This window comes from Sceloporus undulatus, chromosome 2, assembly GCF_019175285.1.
Source record: "Sceloporus undulatus isolate JIND9_A2432 ecotype Alabama chromosome 2, SceUnd_v1.1, whole genome shotgun sequence".
Taxonomy (NCBI): domain Eukaryota; kingdom Metazoa; phylum Chordata; class Lepidosauria; order Squamata; family Phrynosomatidae; genus Sceloporus; species Sceloporus undulatus.
Window position 1 is genome coordinate 313,613,096 of NC_056523.1, and position 9,171 is coordinate 313,622,266.

Consider the following 9,171-nt stretch of genomic DNA (forward strand, 5'->3'; position numbering starts at 1 on the left):
TTTGAGTGTAGGACCACCACTGGGTTCCCAGCTCAGCCCTGGAAGCCCACTGGGTGGCCTTTGGCAAAAGTCACACTCTCTCAGCCTCAAGGGAAGGCCATGGCAAACCTCCTTTGAACAAAGAAAACCCCAGCCTACCAGTTCCTAAATTGAAAATGACTTGAAGACACACAACAACAAACATGTTTGCAAAGGGTTGTTAACTCCCTGCAGGAAATAAGGCTGGCAGAATTGCTTTGTTCTTTTTTGCAACAACAGCAACAACAATAAATATAGCAGCACTGACCATTGTTGTGGGTCTTCATTGTGTTCTGCTCACATACACAACGTGTGGGTTTTCTCATTCCAATACAAGAAGATACTCTTTATATTTATAGTCCTGCATGAGGCAAACTCGAGGAAAAGGGCGCCCCTTAATGGCCAAAGTTTGGAATTGCACCTCTGTATCTGCAAAGGAAGAACTCACTCCTAGTTGAAGAAAGATCATACCAGTGTTAAGAATACCAGATTAAGAATCGGGAGGGTGGCTATGAAAGAACTGGAAAAGATTCTAAAATGCAAAGATATACAATAGAGCACAAAAGTTAGAATCATAGAAGCCATCCTATTCCCTGTTACCATGGATGGATGTGAGAGCTGGACAGTTAAGAAAGATGATAGGAAGAAAACCCATTCATTTGAGATGCGGTGCAGGAGAAGAGTGCTGAGGATGCTATGGACAGCCAAAAGGACAAACAAATGGGTCCCAGAGCAGATCAAGCCGGAAACCTCCCTGGAAGTCAAGATGACCAAACTGAGGCTGTTGTATTTCGGATACATCATGAGAAGGAAGGACTCACTGGAAAAGACAGTAATGCTAGGAAAAGTGAGGGGAAATAGGAAGAGAGGAAGGCTGCATGCTTGGACTCTAATAAGGAGGTCACTACAGTATAGGTTTTATGGGATTGCAGGAATTAAGCAGAGTATTGGAGGACAGAGGGTCTTGGGGTTGTCTCATCCATAGGGTCACCATGAGTCAAGATCGACTCCAAGGCAGTTAACAACAACAAATACCAGTGTTGTTGTTGTTGTTGTTGTGTGCCTTCAAGTCATTATGGAGACACAAAGGTGACCCTATCATGGGTTTTCTTGGCCAAGTTTATTCAGAGGAGGTTTGCCATGGCCTTCCCCTCAGGCTGAGAGAGTGTGACTTGCCCAAGATCACCCAGTGGGCTTCCATGGCCAAGCTGGGAATTGAACCCAGGTCTCCAGAGTCATAGTCCAACACTAGAACCACTAGGTAATGCTATCTGTAATACCAACATTAACAACCATTTTTTTTAAAAATATATTAACAACCATTTAAAAAGAGGAAGAGAAAGATCTGCATCGAATACTGGAATAAGGAAATGCAAATGCATGTGGTTTCTGGCTATGCGGGGCTTTTGTTTATGGAGTTTATATATCGGCTTAGCAAATCTCTATTTGCTTTGGGTTTTTTTAAAAATATATCCTGTTTTTCAGGGTTGCAATGTTTGGGTTAGAAACAAAAGAGGAGGGTGTTTAAACACAAACAAGTGCCATTCAGGAGTGTTTGTTTTTTTCACTTCATTAAGGCATTTTTTACTCACTGCATTCATTGGGTCAACAAAACCTTTTATTTTGGACATACGCCGGTGTGCACTGTAAGCACCCTTGCAGTTCATTTTGGCAATCTTATTTTTTCATATTTCTGTTCCTCCTCTAGCTCTGACTACACTGAGATAATATTTCTAAGAAGAAGGAGGCACATATGATGAGATTTCGTGGAAACGAGACTCTAAAAATGCCAAGGAAGAAAGTGGGTGATTCACCACTTACTGTACCACCGTATTAAAAAGAAACAATAGCAGGCAACAAAGGATGTTGCCTTGTACTGAGTCAAGACATGCTCCGTCTAACTCATTGGTCCAAAACACACTGCAGAAATAATCGAGTTTGAGACTGCTTTAACTGCCCTGGTTCAGCGCTATTGTATTGTAGTTTTTTTGGAGACATTTAGTCTTCTCTGTCTGGAAGCTCTGGTGCCACATGAAACTACAAATCCCAGAATTCCATAGCATTGAGCCATGGCAGTTAAAGTGCTGTCAAACTGAATTATTTCTGCAGTGTGGATGCCGCCTAACTGTCAAGACCTTCTTCTTTATGGTGCCTGAGTTCTTCCTAATACAGAAAAGGGGGTAATGTTCATGCTTGGTGATGCACACACAAGGATCTTACAACAAGTATTTCCTGCTTTATTGTAAAACAACATTTCCAGTTTGCCGCTGAAATTCAATGGTGTGGCTTATGGCCATATTTTGACTGCTTAGTGGTTAGTGGGCCTGTAGCCCAATATCAGAGAGAGCAAATTGCTCCACCCTGGGAGCCACTGGTGTTTTAAATTATCACTTCCAGTGTTTGGAAATCCTAGTCAGCTTTTCCTCTAGTTTCTTAAGAATTCACCACCGGGAAAATTATCCCTGCCATAAGATATCTCTGCCATTGCCTTTTACCAATGGAGGAACAAATTCGCAAGAAACTTGACTGTGAAGCCGGTAATATCTTTGGTGCCTTCACAGAATCACAGCAGCAGCACAGCCATATTTATAACTCTTATTCTGGTTAACTCAACAATCTTGGTTTTTTTAGACCATTGATTCAGAAATAATGTGTGAGTGAATACTATAACATGTCACAGGCAGGCAATGGCACTGCAGCCCACCACCTCTTCAAATGCCATTGGAAGCACAGCAGGAACATGGAGGAAGTGATTTATTTGTTGTTGTGTGCCTTCAAGTCATTTCTGACTTACAGCAACCCTATCATGGGGTTTTCTTGGCAAGAATTTTTCAGATGAGGTTTTGCCATTGCCTTCCCCTGAGGCTGAGAGGATGTGACTTGCCCAAGGTCACCCAATGGGTTTTATGGGTGAGCTGGGAATTGAATCCTGAGCTCCAGAGTCATAGTCCAACACTCAAATCACTGCGCAGCTATCTAAATTTCTCTGTACTGATGGTGGGTAACGAAAGGAAGGGATATTTAACCTCCTATCCTGCAAGGTCAAACAGAATTCTCCAGCCCCTGGGCGACATAAAAGAAAATTCTACTCCAAAATATTTAAGTAGATTTAACACTGGAATATTTGCACTGCTATTTCGTATTTGTTGATGACAGGAAACACAGGGCTAAAGGAACAGGTTGAGAAAGAGCACAGGACATCACAAAGTAGCTGGAGAAAATTAGGTTGTTTTTATTACAACACCCAGAATCCCCCAGTTAGTGTGGATGCTATGGTTGATGGTATTGAAAGCTGCCAAGAGGTGCAATTTGGTTGCTGCGCTGCTCCTGCGGAGCAAAGAGAGGTGCCAGGGAGGCGCCTCTTTCTGGCGGTCTGTACCCCAGCAAAGTTGCCTAAGACTAGGGTGAGTGGATGACTATATGAACAGTGGAGAAAGTTTTGGAATATAATGTGTACCGGCTGGGAACAAAAAGGAGGTGGGATAAATTGGCTAAGAGTGTCCTCATGAGACTTGCGTGTAGTTTGCCAGGAAGCCATTACGATTATAAAGTTCCTTCATGGGCACCAGTTCACTCCATGCATCTGAGGAAGCAGACCAAATGTATGAAAATTTACGCTGCAATTTATTTTGCACTGTTAGTCTCAAAGGTGCTACCAGATCCCTTTGCATACTGATATTCCTGTATGGCTATGTCTCTAATATGGCTGTGTCTCTCAGTTCTGCCCTCATGGTTGTCATGGCAGATATGAAGTCTTGAGCACTCCTGGTAGGGCAGTCTACTGTAAGTCAGAAACAACTTGAAGGCATAAAACAATAATCCTGTTAGTGTCTAGTCCATGTGTTAACTTCCCTTTTGGAAGAGTTGTTTCATATGTGGAATAACTGAATTCAGTTCAAGGTTACAAAAGCAGAGTTGTGCGTGTGGTATCATAGTGCATGGATGCACACCAATGTGCATTGCACATGCAGGCGTTCAAACACATTTACCGTATATACTTGTGTATAAGTGGACCTCATGTATAAGTCGAGGTGGGGTTTGGGGGCCAACATTTTGGATTTTAATATGACCTGTGGATAAGTCGAGGGTGCAGTCACAGTCCCTCTGCTCCACTTGCCTCTTGGTGCTCCTTTGAGTGGCTGCTGCCCCTGAGACATCCCTGCTGCTCTGCTTGCCTTTTGGTGCTCTGTGAGGGCAAGCTCCAAAGAGCCATCTCTGCTGCCATCCCCAGTGCTCCCTCTGCCATGCTTCTCCCTTGGGGCTCTCTAACTCAAAGGATTCATAGAATCATAGGGTTGGAAGAGACCGCAAGGGCCATCCAGTCCAACCCCATTCTGCCATGCAGGAAATCCAAATCAAAGCATCCCTGACAGATGGTCATCCAGCCTCTGTTTAAAGACCTCCAAGGAGGGAGATTGAGATTTGTTTGTTCCTTTGTATATTTTGGAGAGGAAAGAGTTCAAGAGAGGCTCCTTTCCCCCCTCCCTTTCAGTTTAGGCTCTCCAGCAAGTCTTAAGCTTCTGCCCCTTTAAGACTAGAGAAGCTACCTGTGGTTCCCAAACTTTGCTCCTCCAGGTTTTTGGACTTCAACTCCCAGAAGCCTCAGCCCTCTTAACTAATGGCCTGAGGTTCTGGGAACTGAAGTCTGAAACCCCTGGAAGGCCAGAGGATAGAACTCTCCCCATTTTCCTTTTCCTGATGCTTCTCCCAGCCATAGCTCTGGCCAGTCTTAGGTTTTTCCCCCTTTGAAAAGTGAGGAAATGAACAGCCCTCTCTCTCTTCCTTTTGTCCCGGGAGACTGCCCTTCCCTCCCAGGGAGCCATCCCTACTTCTTCCTTCCTTCCTTCCTTGCCTCGCTTGTTCCTGGGTCCCTTTTCCTCTCCCCTCGGACTCTGCAGGATGACGAGGGATTCGTTTCTTCTTCTTGCCCTTTTCAAAGCTGAGGAGGAGAGCTCTCTGCTCGCTGCTCAAGCGGCGTCTGAGGGGAGAGGGAGGTTCTTTTCCTGACTGGCTCCCAGACAGTGAGTTTGAAAGGCCCTTTCCTTGCCTGGAGGAGCCGAGGCTCGGGGAGCATGCAAGGCAGCCCCTCTCAGGGAAAGGCAGCTTTCCTCATGTTTGCCAAGGGAGAGAAACGCTTCCCTAAGCCTGGCTGCTCATGCTCCGACTCCGAAGGGAAGGGAGAGGCAAAGGCACCGGGAGGGCAGGGCCACCGCTCTTGGGAAGGAGAGAAGCAAGGCCGGGCAAGGAGACCGAGGGAGGGAGGCAGCGTTTCTTCCAAAGGCAGCCTCCCTGGGCTAAAGGGCATATGCCACTCGGCCCCCGCTCCCTGGAAAGAGTCGCGGCCGCCATTGTTCTGAGCCCCATTACTCTGTATAGGTCGACCCACGATTTTGGGATCCTTTTTGGCATAACATTTTCGACTTATAGTTGAGTATATACGGTAGCCCTGCAATTAAAGGTAGTGTTTAATTGCATAAGTCCAGTTACAGTTTCTTTCCTCAGTGCTGGATCTGAGACACCATCTGATGATGGCCATGGTTTCCTCCCAAAGCCTGAACAATATGCATGTACAGTATTGTCATTAACATTCATGCAGGCTATGAACTAAAGATGTTTCTGTTAATGAAAATTTATTTTCCAACCCTATTTATCTCTGTATTTCTTCAAATGTTTATGTCCCACGTTATCTCTGGGTGTCACCTGGTGCAGTCTTTCCCCCCGCACTCTTGTAGTGATGTGCCTAACCCCATATCCTCCCACAATGTGTTACCCTGACCAGTGCCCCTTTAATAGACCTCACGCCTAGAAGTGGCTTCTAAAGTTCCACGCTGAGTTTCCTTTGTCAGCAGGAGGATTAGAGAATCTGTGATACCTCATGATCTCCCTAACATCTGATCCCCATTTGCCCTTATATTTTACAGCTTCCCAGACCCCTGCAGGGATGCAGCATCATTTGCCTCCCTAATTATGATAAATGAGTATCACAGATTCCTTATGCTGAAATACAATGCAAAAAGCTTCCCACATTAGTTGGAGCAGCATGGGTACATTGACAAGTCTTTCTGTATGTTACAGTTCATAAACTGCTTTTTCCCCTGAAAGAGTCTTCTAAGTGAAATAACCAAAAACCAAATCAAAACACAAAATTGGGAAAATGTAAAATAAACAGATATTAGCAATAACTATTTAAAAAAAAAAACCCAGAGCAACAGAAGAAAAGCAGTGCAAAATCAACTGCATAAATGAGAAGCATCAGTATTGACTGTCAATCATAAGAGTCACTCCTGCGATGCTCTTGATAACAGCTCCATCTATGTACAGATGGAAAAAGCCATGCTCTGATGATGTACTATGCGCCTTTGGGGACCAATGGCTCCCTTGTCAGTGGAACAGTGGCTGCATCTGCACTGCAGAAACTATGCAGTTTCACACCGCTTTAACTGCCATGGCTCTGTGCGATGGAATCCTGGAATTTGTAGTTTGTTGTAGCACCAGAGCTTTCTGACAGGGAAGGCTAAATATCTCACCAAACTACAAATCTCAGAATTTCATAGCGCTGAGCTATGGCATTTAAAGCGGTGTCACCCTGGATTATTTCTGCAGTACAGATGCAGCTAGTGAATCAGTTCAGGGTTTTAACCTGAATTTCTGGTGAATTATTTAAATTCACCAGAGTGAACCGACTTCAGGATAGGTTTCAGAGTAAAACCTGGGGTGAAATCACCACCCCACTGAAAGTCATCAGCAGAGGGATTCTGGAAACTATAGTAAAAGAAAAAGAAAGAAAGAAAGAAACTTGTCCAAATTTGACTGATAATCACTGTGTTGTACATCTCCTACACCCCACTCCATTTTACAGCAGGATTCCAGAATAGATTTACATAGCATTTCATGGAGAAAAATGGAACATATCCAACTGATGGATGAGTCTATGATACAAATACAGAAAAATTAGCACTCTCGATAGCACTTTGATGATTGGCTGGTGGTGCCTTAGCATCTCATTTATCATGGAGATTACTAGTTTATTTTCTCACAAATATTACATGCATAATTCCTCTTTAGATATTATACTCATCATAATGGATGATGCTGAAGTGAATACACAAGCTGATATTTCTCTTGGGTGCTGCTGCCGACATCCATTCTTGTGATTTATAACAGGTCTCCAAGCCCCTCTGGTGAATTACATTCATTCCCACACCAAAGGTCCATTAATTATTCACAATTGCCAGCCAGGAATTAGATGGAATAACTCCAGAGGACAGTTCACAATAAGCAAACAAGTGCCTCGATGTTTGTGAAGCATGTGGGAAAAACACGGTGACATTTTTATCCATTGACTGAAGAGAGTTAGGGCCTAGAATTGTAGTATTATAGGCTTGGGAGGGATCAGGGGTCATGAAATCCATCTACCAAGCCACAGTGTAATACAGCATCTAAAAATGCCAGTGCGATTCTAGGCAGCATCATTTGGAGTATAGTGTCTAGATCAAGGGAAGTAATAGTCCCACTCTATTCTACTTTGGCCAGGCCTTACCTGGAATATTGTGTCCAGTTCTGAGCACCACAATTCAAAAAGGATGCTGCCAAGCTGGAGCATGTCCAGAGGAGGGTGACCAAAATGGTGAAAGGTCTGGAAACCATGCCCTATGAGGAATGACTTAGGGAGCCGGATATTTTTAGTTTGGGGGAGAGAAGGTTAAGAAGTGACATGATAGCCATGTTTAAATATTTGAAAGGATATCATATGGAAGAAGGAGACAACTTGTTTTCTGCTATTCCAGAAACTAGGGCGTTGAACAATGGATTCAAACAACAGGAAAAGAAATTCTATCTAAACATTAGGAAGAACGTCCTGGTGGTATGAGCTATTTGACAGTGGAATATGCTGCCTCAGAGCATGGTGGAGTCTGTTTCTTTGGAGGTTTTTAACCGACCATCAGTTGGGAGTGCTTTGATTGTATAATTCCTATATAGCAGGGGGTTACCCCTTGGGGTCTCTTCCAACTCAATAATAATTATTATTATTATTATTATTATTATTATTATTATTATTATTATTATTATTATTATTTATATCCCGCTCTTTAGCCAAGGCTATCAGAGCAGCTTACAGTTTGTTAATTAGACATTTCCCTGCCCTCATATGATTCTATGACCTACAAAACAGATCGGGAGGACCAGTTTCAGATTTCAGGGAAGCCCTCCTACATCTTGATACTTGAGCTTGAGAAAGTTCAATTTTGGACTACGACTCCCAGAATTCTCCCACTAGCAAAACCTTTTCCAAGGTTTATTCCATAGTGGTAGGTCACCATGGTTCAAGATCAATGTGAGGGCAGTTAACAACAATAAAAGTGGCATTCCTCCAACTAGTTGTGATGGATGACTGATACCATGAATGGAACTGATAGCCACTACAGTATTTTGATTTTCCCTTTGTACCACAAAACAACCACATAATTGCTTCTCAGGCAAGGATTGTGAGAAATTAAAACCATTCTATTTATACTATTTACACATACACTATTTGGCTCCACCAGTTTTACTTCCCACAATCCCCCTTCATTAACCAAATCTCTGATGGTGCAGCTTAAGGTTAAATGTCCACCTTGCTATCAGCCTCTGTCAAATGGCACAGGTTTTAGCAGCATTGGCATTGGGAAGGTGGTGAAGGAAGGTTGAAGAAACCCAGGCTTTAAGTCTGGTGTTGCAGCAGCATGTCAGCAATCAACAGTGCAATCAACAAAACCTGAGCTGCACTGCAGAATTAATGCAGTTTGACACCACTGAAACTGCCATGGCTCAGTGCTATGGAATTCTGGGAACTGTAGTTAGTTGTTGCACTAGAGCCCCCTGACAGAGAAGGCTAACTGTCTCACAAAACTTCAGTTCCCAGAATTCCATAGCATAGACTCACAGCAGTTAAAGTGGGGATAACCTGGATTATTCCTGTATGTCAAACAGAGAAGTGGATGGTAATCCATGGAAACTCATGCTGAAATTAATCAGATGATCTTAAGGGTGCCACAATACACTTTTCACATATTTCCTCTCTTTTTCTTTCCACCCCTTAAATAATGGCATTAGGTTTTAGTGAGTGATAGTATTTACGTATATCCAGAAGAAAAAAGGCCATGGTTTATGTAC